General features: G+C 31.9%; 1 protein-coding gene across 2 annotated transcripts in view; it reads left to right on the top strand.

Moving 5' to 3' along the window:
• Vdup1 (arrestin family protein Vdup1) overlaps positions 1–21928 on the top strand; it is a 200897-nt gene that overhangs the window by 20228 nt on the left and 158741 nt on the right. The window lies entirely within an intron of this gene.

The raw sequence follows: 21928 nt of genomic DNA, 5'->3' as shown, positions 1-21928 counted from the left end.
AAAGTTTTTCTAAGGGATTCATGATTGTTGCTGGTTTTTCTTATAATGGCAAGTTAAAAATGAAGAGAGTGCAAAGAAAATGTCAAGATTAACTCCAAATATTATCAGGAACATATTTTATCGCCAATTTTTCTGAATGGAATACCATCGCTTTACCCACAGTGCCATCAATCTGTGAGACTCCATCAGGACAAAGCTAGCAGTCACACATCAAAATCCACTGTAAATTTCCTAAAGGAAATGGAACAAAAAACTGGTATCAAGGCCATACCCTTCACTGATATCCCTACTAAATCTTCCGATGTGTCTGTCACCTACGGATTTTTGTGCTTTCGGACTTTTAAAAACTGCATTATCCAAACGTTGTCCCAAAACCCTAATAGGACTCTGGAAAGCTGTTCGGGAGGAATGGGATGGAATATCTCTTCTGCCACTTCATAAGGTGTTATTATCCTGGAAAATGCGGTGTCGAAAGATAGTTCAGAATAAGGGATGTCAAATAGAATATATAAAACACAAGAATTTTATGTAATTTAGTTTTGTGAATACAATATACATCGTCTAAAAAATGTGTGAACAGCCTCAGTATTTGCATATTATTTTATATACAATTTCTTCATATGTTAATTAGTCTTGTTATTAATTAAGAACAGCTTATTTTTTAAATCTTTCCTGTAATGAATTTTTTTTTATTTATTTTCTCCAAGAGAGCACAAATTACATAAATCAAGTTATATTAATACATGCAAATATTTTAAGTCAACTTGAGTATTATTAAGACTGAATTTCCTTACTGATACTGATTTCAACTGAATAATTTCAGTGAGTTTTAAGAGAAAAATAGTCTCCCATGTTTAGAATACAATATTGTGCTTCTGTGCATGCGTTGATTTACCTTAATTTCATCTTGCATTTTGCGCATTTTATTTTAAAATAATTAGAAAGAAAAAAATTAACGAATTTATGTAATAAGCAATTTTTGGAAATTTCACTTTCTAAGAAAATGAGGATTAGCATTAAAACCGCGAATGTTTAGCTGGAATATTTTGATGAATATTCAAGATTTCAGTTATATTGAATTCAGTAGTATAGAGAAGCTAAGTATATTTTAACAAGGGAGAAAGATAAAAATGGTAACTATTAACAATGATAGATATTTTAATTTCTTTCTCTTGTACATTTTAAGACGGCTGGTCGTTCCTGCCAAATTTCAAAAATATCTTTGTTTAAATGATTTATATTAAATTTTTATAAATTCCGCGAGATTTCCTGGAAGGGATATGAGGTATATTTATAAGTATCAGTAACTCCAATTTCAAGCCATATGAATAAATTTATAATTAGAAATGTAAAAATCCATTTTAATATCAAACATTTAAATGAAATAGAGCACGAAATTCTCATTATGCAAATGAACTATGAATTAGAATCGGAGTACAAAAGATTTTGTTACTAAAACGTTAAAATGTTGTTACGAAACTCGAGATAATGAAATACTGAAGTGCTTTATTGACTTGTGATTCTTATCCATCCTGTCAAATTCCGTTTTGATATGAAAATTACGCTCCTCCGAAGTTGAGAACAGCGATATTAGGGAATTCATTTCGGTGATCCCTTTGACATTCTATTCATCATGAAATGTATGAGCGAGTTTTATCATTTATGTGCTTCATTCTTGTCCTTGACCTATCTTGCATTGTGTTCCGCTCACCTAGTAACTATGTCATACGTAATATATCTTCTTCTGATAGAATTATCTATTAGTTTGTAATTTTTCCAAAACAGCGCTAACAAATCTCATATATTCTACAAAACTTATTTTCTGGATATAGCATTGCGATAAGCTTATATTATAAGGTATTTTCTCTCTCCTTTCTGCATGCATTCATGGTGTAGTGGTAGCACACTCGGCGCGTATTTGATAGGTCCAAGTTCGACTCCCGGCGAGGGTATTGATCATTTTTCGTTTTCTCGTGCCATTACAAAAATTATAATGACTCTACAGTTGCACCCGAACTAAAAGGTGGTGGATAATGATGCTTCACCACCAGGATTTAGCGATTAGATCCCCTAATCCCCAGTTGCTCTTTGAAAGGGAAAGTACTTAAGGTATTTTCACCCTCTTTTCTGCATGCCTTCGTGGTGTAACAGTAGCACATTCGGCGCGTTTTCGAGAGGTTCAGGCTCGAGTCCCTGCGAGACCATTGCTCATGTTTCATGTTCTCTTGCTTAAAAAGTAACATAATGACTCTACAATTATATATCAATTCGTTATTACCTGTTGTTGTTTACACTACCAAATGTGCCTTTTGAGAGTTGTAAGAAAACAATATTTTAATTATGTTACTTCAGTATTTCATTATTCTGAAAGGGACCTATGGAATTCGAAGAAATGCCGTAAAACTTCTTCAAAACGACCATCTGCAGTTCCATACAATGTTGATCTTCTCCTGAAGTGATTGTATCTTAGAGATGTGATAACATTGTATTTGAGATGTGATGTTCAATAAACTTGTTTATTTACATTCTCAAATGTACTGATCCCTATATACTGGTCGCTACAAGAAGTTTCGTTGTAATTCCGAGGCTTGATTATTTCCTTATACTCGTTTGGTTTGGTTAGTTGGTTTATTTAATTACGACGAAGCACTCGAGGGCTATCTGTCTAGGGAAAGGGATGCCTTCGTGGAGGACTTTCTAAGCAAAAATACGCTACGCATTCCTTGTGTTCGGAAAAGAGTGTACTTATATATTATTTTCATGGATATATAGTTAGAAATGTTATCATAGTAGCTCTTTTCATTTCGATGCGCATACGATGAAAAATAAACATATTCGTGAAAAATCACCAGATTTAAATGGAACTTCTACCCAATGTTTTAATAGTTTTTTAAACCTTTTGGATAAATTTTATTTTGTAGTTTAGTTTTTTTTAATAGCAAATTCAGTATTATATCAGCCCAAATTCCAAAAATGGATTAAATTGAGCTTAGCACTGTGGTAAATATTTATTTTTGAAATACTTGTGGATACAGAGCATTAATAAGGATTTGTGTGAGACGTAGGTAGGAAGTACCCCAGTGTATTATTGAATTGCCAACTAGGCAACAGAAATTCGCCATGAAAGAACTTCCTGTGATGATCTTCCATGGCTTTTTTCTCTATCCACTTCAGCCATAGATGAAATGATTTCCAGATTGGATAAAAATTTTCTGTCAGATAATCGACGAAAGTAAAGCATGTATACTCTTAGGTTGTGATTATTTCTTTTGGCAGTGAAGAATCAACTTCAAAAAAAATCTCATTATGAAAAAAAACCAAAACAAAAAACAGAGGTACCAAATGGTTAACGGTCAAACCAAGGGCACCAAACAGTTAACGAAACCAAAGAAAATAAATCATGTGAGCATTTCGGAGGCTTCGTGGTAGAAGTATAAGAGTAAACAAGACATCATTGAAAATATCTTCTTTCCATCAAGCCAAATGTATCTTACGCTGAGATCATCAGCTAATGCTATCGCTCGTATTTTCTGAAATATCAAAGGACCGTTGATGATTGATTACCCTTAATGTATAATACCAAACACAACGGAGTCAACTGATAATAGAAAAATTGCGCTAAACTAAAGCAGATAAAGGAAATCTTTTACTACCATGACAGTGCGTCATCACATATCTCTGCCAAGGCAACGGCTACAGCAGTTATTGGCAGAAAATCAATTGTTATCTAATTCTCTGATTTTGCTTCAGAGTTATCAGTCAGATCATCTTAGCCCGATCTTACTTCAGAGTCGCACGTAAAATGTAGTTAATTCTTCCCTAAAGGCAAAATGATCTTCCAGGCAAAATGATTGGGATGATGTAACGCATTGCCAGCGTATAAGACACGCTGGCCTATAAGACGACTGCCTTTTCTGTGTACATTTTTGAAGGCTAACACTATGAATTTATTTTAAATATAAAATAATACAAATACAAAGTAATACTTTCTGCAGATGCCTAATCCACCTTGGAAAGAAGACCTTTTAATCTTCTTCCTCAAAACCCAGACACGTATCTCCAGAGCTAAAAGACGAGTTATTTGAAGCCTCTTCTAAATCAGCATCTGGGTCCTCATACAACCATCCAGTGCATTACTAATGCCACACTTATTAGATGATTTAACCACCGTATCTGTTTTCACAGCATCCCACGAACGTTTGACCCATTCACAAACTTGCGAAATGCCAGGTCTCTTCCTTCTTCCTGATAGTGTAACCTCAAAATTTGAAGGCTGCATCCAGCTGTTCCACTTCTCTTTCATAAATTCCTTAAATGGTTTATTAATGCAGATATATAAAGTTTCAAGCTGACTAGTTAGGCCTCCTGGAATTACAGCTAACTGAGTTTTCAATTCTTTGAGTTTATGTTTAACATCTTTTATTTCTGTAATATTCCCACACTCCACAAGGAAACAAGAAAAGAACTCCGCATAACAGGAGAATCACATAACTCCGAATAGAGGAAATTTTCCGAAATTAATGTAATCAAAAACTGAGTTTCGACATATAAGACAGGCCTATTTTCAAAGTAAAAAAAATGCGTCTTATACGCCGGCAAATACGGTAGGTCCAGCGAGACGAGTCCATGAGCTTTTGCTGATGATTCCAAATCCTATATTAATTTATATACAAGGTGTCCAAATAGAATGTATCTTTTTTGAACAGTCGATTAAAAACAAAGTTTTAGCCCTACGAGGACGATATTGGCCACAGGTGGGAGCTAAATTCGTAGAGTTCGGCGACAATATTTTTTTTCTCGCGTCTGATGTACCTGCGCTTTTGCTGAATTGACAAACGGAAAAATGGCGTCACCGCGAGAAAAAGGCACAAATTGTTCTTTGGTATGCAGGACACAAATCCATAGTAAAAGTGCAAAGAATGTTTCAAACAGTTTGTAAAAGAAATCCACCCCAGGCTAAAGCGTAAATAAGTGGCACAAAACGTTTCTCAAAACGGAAAATGTACGGAAAAGATCCAGAGATGATCGTCGTTACATCACACGTGTTTCCATATACACTTGTTTCATGTTAGCAACAACGTTGATAAGTACAACTGCAGAATTTGTGGCTCAGAAAATCCTCATTCACTACACGAATTGGAACGGAGGACTCGAAAATCAATGTCTGGTGTGCTCTGTCGCATAGTACAGTCATAGGACCATTTTTCTTTGCTGATACATCTGTGACGGCAAACATTTACCTGGACATGTTACAAATTTATGCAATACCCCAAATGCAGCATTTACTTATTACTGTTATCTTCCAACGAGATGGAGCCCCTCCTCACTGGGGCAAGCATGTTCCGGCATTTTTAGGTACAACTTTCCCTAACTGATGAATAGGACATAGTGGCCCAATTGCCTGGCCACCAAGATCTCTCAAGGAGACTCCTTTCGATTTCTTCTTTTGAGGCTACGGGAAAGACAAAGTCTTCTCAGGGAACATCAGTGACATTGAAGACTTCCGTGCCTCCAAAACCACGGCTATTGCTGTTGTGACTAAGGAAATCCTACAGCGGACATGGCTGGAACTGGACTATCGACATTCTCTGGGCTATTAAGGGAACTCACGTGGAATTGTACTGATTGTTTACTAAAAGCTTTGTGAATATTCGTACCTAATTTTACAGTTTTCTTATGCTTTTAAATTCTGTGTTAAGTAGAGCGACCTCTCCAAATTAGGTACACTGCTCAAAAAAAAAAAAAAAAAAAAAATGGGACAGTGCTATATCTCCCGTTCTACTGGGGCGATTTATGAAATTCAAATTGCGTTCTTCATGTCTCGAAAGCGCGACTTAGGATATATATTAGATTTATATATAGCACTATTCTAACATAGGTATTTTGACACAAAATCGGACTTTTTCTGAAATAACATACCAATTTTTTTTACATATTTCGATTCTACGACTCAAATTATGCCAGAATACCAAGTTTTGTAAAAATCGTACTAGTAGTTTTTGAAATATTAGCTCTCAAAATTTTAGCTCCTCAATGTTAATTGAATTTGGCAAATATTTATTTATATCTCTTTTTTTATTAAACTTTTTTGATTTTTTCTCTCACATTTCGAAATTTAGGTTCATTCCAAATAAAATTTACCCATTTTTTGTGTTTTATTTTTTTAATTTCTATTTTTAAATAATTTTTATAAATTTTTCGAAAAAAATTTTGAATTATAACCTATAAAACTTTTATCATCATCTTAAAGTAGGTATATTTTTAAGCATATCTGCAAAAAATTAGACTTTTTTATTCAAAATTTTCTAAGATATATACAAATTTACATATTTTTGCGTTTTGAAATTTGGCATCTTTTTTTTGAGCGATAATAACGCCAAATGTGGTCTATGGATTTTTGTTACACTGTATTGCCACAGCTATTTTTAACCTTAAATTTCAAGTAAAATTTTACGGAGAATTAATTATATGACATTTTTTCCCTCAATGATGCGTAATAAATATTTATTAATACTATATGAAAAGCTATTTTTTAAATAAATTTGTTAATTTTTTTTTTTTTTTTTTTTTTTTTAATTTCTCTCTATCTCTTTTTTTAGTCCAAAGGGATTTGAGTCCCGAAGGACTATTACTTTCGTTTTGGCATTTTGCGTCGGACTCATAAATGTCGGTTCACTTTTCAAACTGTTGCCACAAAATGTTAGAGTCCTGCATTATATGTGAAGAAATTAAATAATGAAAAATCTGCATAAATGTATGTATATTTCTCGTATTGTGATAAAACAACGGTACATAGAGTCATCGAATTTTTAATAACGTAATCCTCCAACGAATATGAGCATGTGGAAGACCAAATTTGAAATTTGTTTTATGATCGATTTCCTATTTTTTAAAACTTTGACGAATTTTTGATTAACAAACTCAAGGATTTCAAAGCGAGCAATGGCAACGTTATGCAGAAAAAACATTTTTATCTCCAGCGCGTGAGTCTCTGTATCGGAAATTCTAAAGATATGCTCGTTTTAAAACTATTTTGCGATATTGCTGTTGAAATGAATTTTATGGTCTAAGTGCGAATAACATGATATTTGGTAAACAAAGGTAACCCACAAAACGTTAAAAAACGCCCCTTTGGACGTAATTTAAAATCTGAAACATTTCAGTTTTTTTTTTTTTTTTTTTTTTTTTTTTTTTGTTTTAATAAGAGTAAATTTTTGTAAGAGTAAATTTTTACCTTCGGCGTTTTATCGTCTGCTACTTTACTTCGTTTAAATCGAATTGTCTAAAACTGAGAATTTTCGTTTGATGTTTATTTGAATTTTATGACATTAACTGCACAATTTATTTCTAAACAAAATGATGCTTTTCAAGTGGCTGAAAGAGCGGCTGGTACTATCATCCATATTTTTAAAGCACAGTATAATTTTATAGAAATATAAGATTTAGAATAATTATTTTTATAAAAGTCAAATTATGATATAAATATACAACCCTCTAGAGACTGAATTAATGGAAATTCAATGGTTATGTAGAAATGATCTGCAGCTACTTAATCGCTGGATAAGTCAGCAGATTCCGTGGACAAGTAAGAATAATTATATAAACGACACCCAACATTCTGAATTCAATTAACAACGAGGATACGATGTTTATTAAATGAATTCAAGAAGTTTTATAACATAAAAAATCAACTCATTTTTTATCCTAAAATGTATTTTTGTGCGTAGCGTATTTTCATTATTCTAATTTAAAATTCTAATTATTCTTAAAATTCTAATTTAGAATGTAATTGTCAAGAACTGATTTCTAATCATCAGTAATATAATAAGTAATTATTACGGTTATTAATAAATCCTTCTTATAAAGTAATTGCAAATATTTCAAAAAACTTTCTGTCTGAATGCAAATATTTTTCTGTGCAAATATTTTTAATTTTATATTAATCAAGATTGCACAGGATATTATTTATTTGCACTTCAATTCTTAACGTCAGTTCTAGTAGAAGTTACAAATCAATTATATTTAATTAAGGATTGGATTGGATTGGATTATTTAATTATGGCAAAGCACACGAGGGCTATCTGCCTAAAGGGAGGGATGCCTTCGTGGAGGACTTTCTAAGGGAAACTGGCTCGTATACACGTTACACATCGGGAAAACCACGAAAACACCCATGCAACCAGTCTGTTCGCGGGATTCGAACCTCGGACCGAACTACCTGTGATCAGCGTCTTTACCGCTCGGCCGTTTGTGGGCCTTTATGAAATGGAAGGCGATAACTTTATTTAAAATGATTGTCAGAAATACCAAAATGTTTCGAAAAGTTGGATCTTTTTAATATACTTTCAGAATGCTTAAAGAAAAAGAGAAGAAAAATAAATTTTTTCGTAAAATTTAGTATTTGTATTTTTTTAATTTAAAACTTTTCAATGTTATGATATTTGATTCTTGCGATTTCAAAAATAAAATATTTGACTAAAATATGAATAACATTTTAAGAAACCAAATGTAGGATAAAATTGTGTAAAGCAATGGCCACAATGATAAAACTGTTTAAAGCAGTGTATGCAAGTCATCCTAAGTTAAAATGTCGGTTATACATCTCTCTTATTTATATATATCTTTTCTGAACGGAACATTGAAAGTCGTGTAAAACTGTGCTTTACTGTATTTTCTCTTTTAATATAGTATGCAGTTTCCAAACTCATCATAGTCTGGGTTACAAAGTATTCTTCCGAAAGAAACGCAGTTCCAATAAATAAAATAAAATTCTGGAAAATTGATATTAATAAATATATTTAAAATGCTCAGTTCGAAGGAATAAATAGAAAATTTTAAAACAATTATCTGAAGAGACAATGCAACACGAACAATTAAAATAAAAGTATAAAAATTTAAAAATTACCTAAAATAATAACTATGACGAAAAATATATATAAAGAGAACTATTTGAAAAAAAATAAACGCTGCACCTTTATTTACGCAGTTCGAATAGGTAAATAGAAATTTTTAAAACAGTTATTCGAAAAAAAACGTGCAACTTAAACAATTAAAATGAAATTCGAAAAAGAAAAAATTACTTAAAATAATAAGTTATAATTAAAAATATAATATAAAGAATATTATTTGGAAAAAAGGAACGATGGTGACTTTTTTTCCTCTCACGGGAAAAGAAACTAGGTTGCCATATATTAAGAAGTTCGCTAAGTGAAGTATTCTTGGCGCAAACTGACAAAAAAGTGCCAACATAAATTTGTGAATTTCTCCGTAAATTTCGCTCCAAATTTTACAAAATTTCATATTTAGGCGTAATTTGAGTCTTAGAATCGAAATATGTAAAAACATTGGTATGTTATTTGAGAAAAAGTCCGATTTTGTGTCAAAATACCTATGTTAGAATATTGCTATATATAAATCTAATATATATCCTAAGTCGCGCTTTCGAGACATTGAAGAACGCAATTTGAATTTTGTCAATCGGCCCAGTAGATCGGGAGATATAGGACTGTCCCATTTTTTTTTTTTTTTTTTTTTTTTTTTTTTTTTTTGAGCAGTGTACATTTGATTCGGACACCCTATATAACAAATATATTACAGACCATGGCCCCTTTCCCACATATTTATACGCAAGAAATATCACAAGTAGCGTTGGTTTCTCCTGTGGAAAATAAAAGTATCTTAACCATTATACGAGTATTAGAATGAATACTTACCGAAGATCTGTATTACAGTTAGCTCAAGAGAAGTCATAGCATATAAAAAATACGTAATAAGAGCGAGCCTTCTCTGAATAAAAGTAATAAATATTATGAGATGAATTCCTCCTTTAGAAATAGATATCTACGAAGTTTAAATACATCCACTTTTACGAGTTCTGTAAAATCTATACTTATTCGAAAACCCAAGAAACAAGCATCCTAGTGCATCATTTCCCTATGGATTCATTGAACATCAAAACACCAAAACCATGAATCTAACACTAACACAATCAAACTAATAACTATGAAAACTAGTTTTCTTATTTATTTGTTAAAGCAATATTAGTTCTACTACTAACTGCTTAATGTATCTCTACATGCAGTAAAAGTAAGAGTCTGTTTGTGTGTGTCTTTCTTTCGTGCTGCACGTAAGCTAATAGACCCAGGGCTGCGAACTTTGGTACATAGGTGCACCTAGGCAAGAGCCAGTGAATCTTGAAGCGAGTTTTTCAAAATTCAGATCAGAATGTTTTTTATTTTATCTTTTTGGCAACGGTTTTTCATTCATTGCTTTGGACACTGGACTGCTGACTGTTTTCTTTTGAAAATATGAGATTTATTGCTTATTTCATAGTAATTTTTTATATTATGTTTTAATTATATATAATTTTAATTATATAAAAAGTTTTGCATGGTTTTTTTAGGAAACAAAGTTCTTAACTTCCTTTATATCATCTGAATTCTTAGCATTTTGCAGCGGGAAGTTGGTTAATTTATTTATCAGGATAATTAATATTTGTATTAAGGGATACTGCTTATTTCATTGTAACTTTTTTAATATGTAATACATTTTTGTTGAATTTTTTATTTTTGATAAATTTGTTCTACAGAGTAAAATTCTGTGTAGGTTTTAAATTTAATGTTTGGTGTTCCCTTTGGGCATTTTTAAGGTACATTTAAAAGCCAGACGAAGGCTGGCCGCGTAGTGGTTAGTATTAAATATTACTTACAACTCATATCTCTTTCGCTATCTAAACATTTTTAAATTATTTAACTTAAAACAATCAGAATGTATGTGAATAATGTTCCAATTTTTCGGCATATATTATGAGTATTAAGAAAGTTCAAGGGACGTAATATGAATCTTAGAAATTATATTGCTCTTTTGAGAACCTAAAACAGAACAGCCAGCTAAGGAAGTAAAAAATTTTATTTTTCGGCCTGTGTGGCTTCGCCAGCTGGCCAATTCTAAAAGTAGCTAAATTCTGGTTAACATTCTGCACAAAATTGGCTAATATTCTGGTTTTAATTGCCAACTATGTACATACATTCGAAGAGTAAAAATGTGAGAAATAAATATAACACATAACTGATTTTTAAACGCCCATAAAGATGTTGTAAGACAAAATAATAGACATTAGTTTAAATTTGCTCAAGTCAGCTAGAAGGAAGACACATTACTAATACTTCCTTAACCTTCGTGTAAGACTTTCAGTCATTTGAATGATGACAAATGTTGTGTTATTGCTCACGGCACATTGCGAGTGAAATGGTCAGAATTATTGGCATCATTAAGTTTTGACCGAAACTGGTCACCTGGAAGTTATAACTTTGCGACCATAGTAAATGCCCAAAATATTCATACTGAAAAGTCACTGAACTGATTAAGCCCTATTGTAATAAAAACTAAAAAGCGGAAAATATCTTCCTTTCCTATTAACCACAGCAAGCTCAGGCAAACTGAGGCTCGCTAAGGCAAACTAGGGCAATATTTATATTTCTTACATTATATTTATCTTTGCATGCCTCCTGTAATAAAATTAATTTGAATTTATAATGGAGTTGAATTTGTCAACTTCTGAACTATTTCATAACTTCTAGTTTTGTTCAAATCAAAGTAAAGTTTTGAATGTGGTATATCATCCTTCGTTAGGAAGATCTGGCGATTTTTGAAAAGTGGAAAAGTTTTGGCATGGGCCATTCATTTTCAAGAAAAATTGATTTTTTTGCCACTAGAGAGTGTTGATGCCAATATATCCGGCAACACGCAGCCGATTGTGTCAAATGAACATGTGCTTAAAAAGTGACATTCAGCTTCCATTGTTTGTGAAAATAGTTTTTTAATTCGTTGCTTGTGTAAAATTTTCTACTGATTTGAAAATGAATTAAATATCTGAAGAAATACTTTATGTGACGTTTTTTATTTCCTGTAAAAAAGGTGAAAAGGCTGAAAAAACATGTCGAAAAATTTGTGAATTGTACGGTTAGAATGCTGTGAGTGAACGAAAAATCCAGGAGTGGTTTTCTCGATTCCGTTCCTCAAATTTCGATATCAAAGTCACTGAAAAAGTCGCTGAAATTTTGCAACTGGTGGAGCAGGACCGGCACTCAGCTGTCATAAAAATAGCAGACGCACTAAACATCAACCACACGACAGTTTGGAATCATTTGAAAAGAGCAGGCTACAAAAAGAAGCTCAATGTTTGGGTGCCACATAGGTTGCAACCTGGTAAAACCATCGATTCGGTTCTGTACTGTGCACAACTCGATCGTCTGAACCAAGCAATACAAAAAGAGCGACCAGAATTGACCAAAAGAAATGGAATTGAGTTCCATCATGGCAATGCGCGGCCCACACACATCTTTGATGACTCGGAACAAATTGACGGAACTTGGTTGGGAAGTTTTGACGCATCTAACATATAATCCGAACCTTGCACCGTCTGACTACCATTTTCTTCGGTCTCTGCAAAACTCTTGATGGTAAAAAAGTTGGCCGACCGAAGAAGCCGCTGAAATCACTCGCCCATGTTTTTCGACTACACCGATGGAATTATGAAGCTACCCGAAAAATGGCAAAAGATCATACATAATAATCGTCAATATGTACTTGATTAAAATTAATTTTCAATAAAAAAATTTTTGTTAAAAAATGTACAAAAAATGTACCAAAAAAGACTTTTTTATATGACTCAATATATTGTACTGATTTAAGAAAACAGCGCATTCGTGAAGAAATCTACGGATTTTTCAATATTGCTAATTCGGACAAATTTGACAAACTTGAGAATCTTACTTGAGGAATACCGATTACGTCTTAACCAAACTACGTATGTAAACAAATATTTTCTGTCAAGACTCAAACGTTTTATGATCAAGGGTCATCGATAGTCATTTAAAGCAGTTTTAAGAATCATCACTCCAAAATTAGCATATGAAATTAAAAGAAGAGCGGAAAACTTAAAACAACATTATATGTCTGATTAAATTGTTAATTGCTAGAAGTGTTTTTATGCTAGAATTCGCTTTTCTTGATAAAGTAATTTATACCTAAAAATACTATTTTATTCAAGGCTCGCTATTTTTACTTCCTTGTACGAAGTAAAGAAAACATTGCAGTCGCGAAAATTTCGGTTAAAATATCCATTTGAATCGCTATCGAATGTAGTTTAACGATGTTTTTGAGTGACTACGTAGGCACAGAATAAAGGACTCTTTTTCCAAACCGGATTTTAAAATGGATTCAGAAGAGATATATTCATGACATCTCTACGTACGTACGTACATATTTGTGTGTATCTTGCATAACTCAGAAACGAGTATCCTCATAACGTTGAAATTTTGTATATAGGACTGCTATAACATGTAGTTATGCACCTCCCTTTTTGATTATAATCGCCCGCACCAAAAGTATATATATAGAGAGAGAGAGACAGAGAAAGAAACAGAGCACTGTCACTCAGCTCGGTGAACTCAGTTTTTTTATTCTTATATGGCAGTAAATTGCGCATTTTTAACTTTAAAAATGATTGAATTATGTTATTTTTATGTTTAAGGTTTTTATACCTTTAGTTAATCTGCATGCAGCTGTTGCAGAATTATCAACAGTTTTAAACTTTAAGTGGCGAGTTAAGCCTAACGAATCGCTATTTGCTTTCATTTGAAACTCAGTAAATCAGCGTTTATGCTCGCTAACCGAATTGCTTGTTTTTGCGTGGAAACTCTAATTTTAATTGTAAAAATTAGTTTCTTTAATTGTTTTAATTGTATTTGGTGTTTTATGTTTTTCCATATTTTTCAATTTTTAATGAAAAGCTATTTGGAGATTTTATGCATTGACGCGAAGTGAGAATTGAAGTAATTGAATGAGAAATATATCTCCAATTACGTTCGAGGAAACAAATTTAAATGGAATGAGGCGAGAAATGTGTATAATGTAATAGGCCATACAAGGAGGTCATGTGGTGTCCCCATCAGATTTTCATAATACTAAATGATAAAATTTCCGGTTAAACACTTGCCCATATCTGAATCATAGTCTCATTTTCACCGAATATAAATCCTTTCACAAATGATTGACAGTTTTACTGTAAGGACCGCGAATTTTAATTACATGGCAATTATGTTTGTGAAAAAAGTAAATTAAGAAAACCACCGATTATATTTCGCAGTAAAGTATTCGTTGAAGTAATACATTTAAAAATAAAATTAATAAAACACATATAATGGATACATTAGAGTCTAGATAAAGCTGTAAAAATTTTATAAAATGATGAGCTTAAAACTTTTGTCACTTCCTTTTCCAATAGTGCGAATTCGATATTAACTGCAAGTTAAGAACGCTATCTTGTCAGTTATTCACATAAAATTATATTTTGATGAATAATTTATTCTGAAATGCATCTTTGCTGTACCAGATGCCCCTTCAGATTCGGAAATTTTTGATAGACGGTGAGGTTATATCTAAGGGTTATAAAGCAGGGAAAATCCTTGTAGATGTTCAATGATTTTATATTTACAGCATTTTCAGAAACTTTCTCTGATAATAAGCATGAAAAGCAATCTAGGTAAATTTCAGAAAGCTTCTGAGCAGCATTATTCTCATGTATTTCACATTTATACACTTAAAGCCCTAATTTTAGTTTGTATATCAATAAATTTTCAAGGATTCAAAACATTAAAATCGTTTGAATAACAAAAATTTACAAGATTAAAGATTTTTTTTCGCATTTTTTATTAGATTATACATTTATTAAAATTGTAATTAGTTTTATTTCCTGAATGACAGAGATTTATTATAATTTCAACAAAAAAATATTTGTCTAGATTAGCCGTTCTGCGCACATATCTATTAAATTGGTCTATGCAGCACTTTTAAAATACATTTGGATTTTATTTACTTACGCATTACAGGTTTAAACATTTCAATCCATTGAATCCAATGGTCTATAAGCTAATATTAATGATGTTGTCAACACACATTTGATATAATTTAAGGCAACATCTGTCTGGAAAGCAAGCGTGCCTAAACATCAATAACATGCAACGTAGCATACTTTAAAAAGACTGGCTCTAAGATTCGTCTTTTCAATTAGATTAAACATTGAAAGTTCTAATACTAACGGAACAAATAAAGGAAAACTCCACTGCTTTTTATAAAGAATCGAACTTTTTTCCAGATTAAGTATCCAGAATAAGGTATTTCTTCCGCCTTCTCAGCATGCCTTCGTAGTGTAGTGGTCAGCATACTCGGCGCGTATTCGAGAGTCCGTGGTTCGAGTACCGGCGAGAAAATTGTTCATTTTTCATCTCACCTACTTTAAAAAAATACCTAGTGGCTCTACGAAGTAATAATTATGCATTCTATGCTTCCATTGTTTTTAATCAGTTTATTTGTGTTAACTTTTCTGACCTTTTCAAATGTTATTTACTCGTCATGTGACTTTTCTAAATCTCTTAATGTAACATGCATTTGTTTTCATACTTAAAGTGGAGATTACGCTTTACAAAGTTTCTTTCTCAAGTTACATTACACTACTATGCATTTATGACTCATGGAATTTGGTAAACGATGTCAGTGCGCGAAACGAAAGTTTAATTTTTTTTTTTTTTTTATCTTAACTTCTATACAACGTGAAATCTAGTACCCTCCTTTTTTACTTTATGCATTATCCTCCCCCTTTTTTTACTTTGCTTACAAATTGTAACTGCTTAAAAACTGAGAGGTGTAGAAACAACAAACATTGCTACAAATTTTGTATATATGTAAATAATGTGGTTGAAATTGTATGTAAAATCTTAGTATGTCTTGTATAATGTAACATGAAATGCGTCAAGAATGGAAAGCTCTGCGGAACAATAAGATTACGGAGGCAAGTTTATTTAACATTGACGGTAAATGGCTATCTAGCTAAATGGATATCGCCAAACTGGCAGTGGGTTAGGAGACTAATTTTTGTCCGCAAATTTGGTAAAAAATCACCAAAAATCGAAGTACTTGGTGATTATTATAGTGACATTTTGGTCCGGTTCCTGTATAATTGCAATTGGTACTGTAATTGATCGCTATATGTAACTGGAACCGTATCCAGCCTTTATATATAACTTAAACTGAGTAGGCCTTCCAGTAAGTTCGAGAAATGGAAGGTACTTGAAAATTTCTCTACTGCCGGGGTGGAAACTGTATAAGACTGGAGAGAGAATCAGCTTTCAATTTTTACTTCTGAGTTCGGAGTACTGAGATATCTCTGTGTTAGCTTCGCTCCTTAGATGCGCTTTGCATTGCTTGAACGTTCTTATTCGTTTGAAGAGGTAACTACTGATTGTGCTCTGTCATACTGAGAAGAGTTGTGCGAATACCTTTGTGGTAAGTTCCAGAACTCTAAAGTGTTTCGTTTGGAAAATTAAATTTTATGAAACTATCATCGTTTCTGTGTGCATTCAATCCGTTACGAATCCGTGTGCACACGATTATGTATTTCTTAATTATTTATTTCGACCCTACTTTAATTTTGAAAATGTCTCAACGAAGTCTTAGAAAATTCTTCAGCCCTTACATTGCGATTACATAACGGCCCGCACATTACCCTCCCATTGAGTTTACATACGCCCTACACTTTTATTATCCACGTGATTTGGCTAATTTAACTACCACTTGAAAGTTAAGGTTTTTGATTCATCTTCCATTAAATTGTTAGTTAGGAACTATGCATTTAAAAGATTACTGTTTTTGAAAGAATTCAGAATATTTACTGTTTTCTAAATAACATAGATACTGAAACTTGGGAAAATTAATTTTTATAATCAAAACTGGGAATCGTATTTCACTCAAAAACATGATCTAACACCAGATTAATAATCCTGAACAAGGTCTAAGGCAATTCAGGAAAAGGTTATCTGTCTGCAACAATATCAATAAGTAATATCAAATTAGGGAATTGAGTTGGAGTTTTATTGCTGTTAGTGTAATAAGTTTAAATAAAATCTTACATAAAAACAAAAGCAGATATTTTGCCTCCATGCTACACTGTTTCACGTAGCAACCTTGAACAAAATAACGTTCACGTGTGAAGCAAACTTGCCATGCCTAATTATATCTCCCAATATTTCGAGTGATAGATGGTTTGTTCCGGAGATAAACGTATATTTTTCCGCAAGCCAAAGTTTAAAAAACATACAAATAATACTCAGTTTTCCCACCACTTTTTCTGGTAATAGATTTCGCAGTCACCAATGCGTGACAGCATTTGGGTCTGCGCAGATCATGGTAGAGGAGAAAGAAACTCTGATAGATAATTGCTTTAACCAAACGGGCAATCATTTTCACGATTAGTGGTCCGAATCGAAGAGAACCATTGTTAAATGCTTATAATGTCACATAACTACAACTACTCTGAAAACGCGATAGGCAAACTACAGCTTTGAATCACAGCACGACGTTTAAAATTTGCGTGACTTCAAGAGATAATAATTCGGACTTCTTTTTAACTGTAGGCACTTTAAAACATGCATATTGTTTAAGAATTAAAAAAACGTTTTTATTTTCTTTACATGCCTGAAAATTCCTTACATTCAATAATATTATATACGAGGGTAAGTTGAAAAATAAGTTTCCCCTGTCGACTGTGGTCAGAGTTGTGTATGAAAGTCAAAAAATAGAACGAGACATTAAAGATATGACATACCTTTATTTTATTATTCTCGCACGAGTACGTTGAGACATTTGTCATATCGCTTCCCTACTAAAAATGCCCCATAGAAACCAGTAAAACTTTTTATGGGTACCCATAAGATTTTATGGGTTTTTATTGACTTTTACTGGTTTCTGTTGGTCTCTGTGGGTTTTTTTTATTGGTTTCAAAATGACCCATAGAAACCAGTAAAACTTTCTACTGGTACCTATAGATTTTTTGATGGTCTCTATTGACTTTTACTGGTTTCTATTGATCTCTGTGGGTTTTTCTTACTGGTATCAATTGACACCCATACAACCAACATTCAATGGCAAAACTTTGTACTGGTTTGTATAGGTTTATATTGACTTTTGCTGGTTTTCTTATTGGTATCAATATAATAATAAATCTTCTGTTGGTTTATATGGGTTTGTGCTATTTTTTTATCTGACGTTAATATACATCTTGTAAACAATAAAATTAACAGAATAAAAATATGATCTCTTTAAGACCACCAGAGTAACCTGTAAACGCAGGTGGTCGTTTTAGAGAGGGTTTTTACTAAATATGCTATTTTTTTATTTAATTTTTTTTATTCGGAAACAATAACAGTAATCATATACACCACACACAACGAGGTCTCTCCAAGGCGACCAGCCGCAAATAAAAATTCATCTTTGCAAGTGGTCGCCTTAGAGAGGTGATGCTCAATACCAATAGATACGTTCTCAGAGATACGTTTATCTTTTAGAGGTGGTCGTCTTAGGGAGATTGCATCTACGGAATGAATCTCTCTAAGGCGACCACACTTGCAGAATTTTCTTTGTGAATGGTCGCCTTACAGAGGGAATATTCAATACCAAAGTATACTTATGTTTTCAGAAATACTGGTTTCTTTCAGAGGCGGTCGTCTTAGGGAAGTGGTTTTTGCTACGAGTTGGTTCTCTGAATACACACACATAAGCACTTACATTTCTGATATTACAAATAAACACCGGTATCAACCAACATCTCTTTAACGCGAACAAGTTCATTCACAATCGCAAAACTTTTCTCCCTGTTAACGCAGACGTGAAGAAAAAAATTCCCCCTCCCTCTCCCACTCTCAGAAGTTTCCCAAACAAGCAATATGGCGCCGCTCTAGTTATTGTTGTGTGATGGTGGTGTTATTTTCTTCGTGGTTGTAGTAATGCAATATATTATTTACTAGGATTTACTGTATTACAAATTTTACTATGTTTTACTCTTTAGAAATTAGTAATAAATAATAAAATACCAGCACTGACTATGAATATACCACTAAAGCCATGCACGTGTAATCGTGTCTAATGTTTGAGAGAACGTTGCTGATAGCTGACTAGTTGTGAAATGGAGTTTCTGAGCGTGAAATTGATTTTCCATCTTTACTTTTATCCTGAAAAACAATGTGCTTAAAGACTGAAAAGTGATAATTTCAGGCTTGATAATTTGTTTGAGTGTGCAGATGCAGAAATGTAGTTTTTGCATTCTACTGAAACTGTATTTTGGAAAATTTATTTTTTTGATTACAGTTTAGAAATACTTTTTTAAAGCTTGTTCATGTAGATGCTTTATCATTTGAATATTATGTACTAATAAATTTGAGCATACCTTACTTAAAAATGATCTTGCATGATTCAATTTTGAATTTTTCGACTAATGTGATGTGGCCGAGCAAAAAGAATGTTTTTTTACGTTTTAAAAAATGTACTAATTATATTTCGCGAGCAAAAAAGGTAAGTTTTATTAATGAAATAAACTTTGAAATATTTAATGTGTTTATTACTTATTGAATGGGGTAGACAAGACATACAAGCTTAAGGAATCTTTTTTCCACTACTAAAATTATGTGAAAATGTAGATGATCATAGTAGCTTACATTGTTTTTTCTGTTTGGTCTATTTTTCTTTACAAGTATGAGACTAGAACCACATTTTTATATTAAATATTTTGTGCTATTTTGTTAAAACACATATAATCATTTTTATGCATACTTTAATTTTCATTATTATTAGTTTGATGAAGAAAATTTCAAATGTGTTTTTCATAAATTGCTTTTGAAATAGAAGTATATTTGTGAATAAGATTTATGTAATATTAAATATACTAGTCTTGGGAGTATAAAAAGTGAATTATTTATTTGAAAAAAATTACATTTAGTTGAAACCTCATATAGTGGTTATTTTCTTAAATGACCACCTCTGATAATGGCACATTTGTCAGGACAATAATTAAATAACAGGACTTAAAAAATCACTCATAATTTTGTCAGGCTACAGGAAACTGGCATTATCTCGAATTGTGGAGTTGATTGTTTTAGGAAAGTTTTGCTGAATAATCAATTGACTTCAGTGTAGTAATTTTTACGTGGGTATGAATTTTGCAGAAGTAATTGAAAGATTTTACCAGACAATTAAAACCAAAGCTTTATGGATCACGAGTCTTATAAGGGCACTGTTATAGCATTGCTTTCAAATATAGTTAGAGTAATATTTAAACATTATTTTCGGAATCAGTTCCACAGGGAATCCGGTTGTTCTCTGCGGATGAAAACCCATATAAATAAATCTTCTGTACAGCCTTATACAAATGCAGTTAAAATTACTGTCATTACAATTAAGCGAATATAGCCACATTTGTTTACAAAAAGTTATTATTGCTAAATACTGCACTATATCAATTTCATTTAGCATTGTAATTTCAGAAAATGCTCAGCATGAGGTATTTTTATATTATATAATCAATCTACTGTCAAAAACAATAGCTACCTTTTCAGTACTTTAAATTTTACTATTGAGAATTTTTATGGTTCAAAATAATATTTCTATACATTATTTCAAGTGTTCTTTCTACAATAGAAATCTAAATAACTTGCACCTAAAACACTGACTCAAATTTATTCCAATAATGCATCGCTTTAATTAAATTTATGTTCCCTTGAGATGATATATGAAAAACCTTGTGTAATAATAAATTATTAATATATATAGGTAAATAATATTTTTATATATTTTTTCGGGTAAAGTGCAGAATCGCCCACTTATTTATTTGGCACTTTGTACAAAAGTAAAAGGAATTGGATTTTTGTCAATTTTCTTTTGACTTTTAGAGTGAAAATAGGTTGATGTGTACATGAATAAAGTCAAAGGAGTGCACAATGGCATTTTTGTGCAATTCTGAGATGTTTTTTTTAAGTGAAAATAGGTCGATGTGTACATGGATACCGAGTATGTGCAGTTCTTAAAATCACGCCAAGCAGTGGGCGATTCTACACTTTCCCCATTTTTCTATAGGAATTTAGTTTCATTAAATTAGTTATTTAGTATAATTATGTGTATATGAGTATATTCATACTTATTCACATAGATGGAATTTTTACAGTACGAAAGTTTATCTTTTTTACATCAAGAACTACATATACTATAAATACCCATTATGTTATAGATTTTATTTATATAAAATCTGTGGAAGATTATATAGCACTAAAAGTGAGATACGGAATAAAACATTATACGCTATGAGATATTTTCTTAATTCCCGAACTGTGCGTTGAGAATTGGTATTTGTTTAAACTTGTAAATTTTTTTAAATTCATTTTGTTACAATATAATTTATTGTATTTTGGGTACTATTAAGTTTATTATATGTTATCTTCATGTTTCATTTATCTTTTGAGAGATACAAGTAACATTCAAAGTATTGTAATAAGGGGTCGACAGAGTGTTTGTATATTATTATTTCTTCACTACATTATATTCTTGGATTCATCCTTTCTTCCACGCAAAACATCTATGTGTATGCATGTCATAATAAGCTGCAGGGTGTTACTATCATCGGTAAGCGAGTTTTAAGGGGATAGCAAGTATGCTAAATTTGAACTCTATGTCAAGTTTCTAATTTGCAAGTCCCGTATTCTTTTTGCTTGCTTGTTAATAATGTTTCTCTTCCTGAAAATTTGGGTTTCTTCTAGTTTTGTTTTTTAATTTGGTTTAGTGCATTGTAGGTAACTTAAAATTTAAGCAGATGTTAGAAAGTACCATCCTTTGGCAATACATTTCTCATTAGGTATCAAATTGTTAAACAAGCTGATGTGATTAAATACAATTGTTTAATTTCCCAATTAAAGAACTGAAATACAAATATATGCAGTGAGGTACAGTACTATATGTATATATTTATAATGAAATCAATAATATATATACGGTCAAAGTAATGATTCGCAACCATCAAATGAAATGATGTTATATATATATGTAATAG

This window comes from Stegodyphus dumicola, chromosome 2 (assembly GCF_044657685.1).
Source record: "Stegodyphus dumicola isolate Sdum_Otavi_A_Nest chromosome 2, ASM4465768v1".
Lineage (NCBI taxonomy): Eukaryota > Metazoa > Arthropoda > Arachnida > Araneae > Eresidae > Stegodyphus > Stegodyphus dumicola.
Note: the sequence above shows the minus strand (reverse complement) of the source record. Positions and strands in the feature narration are given on the sequence as shown.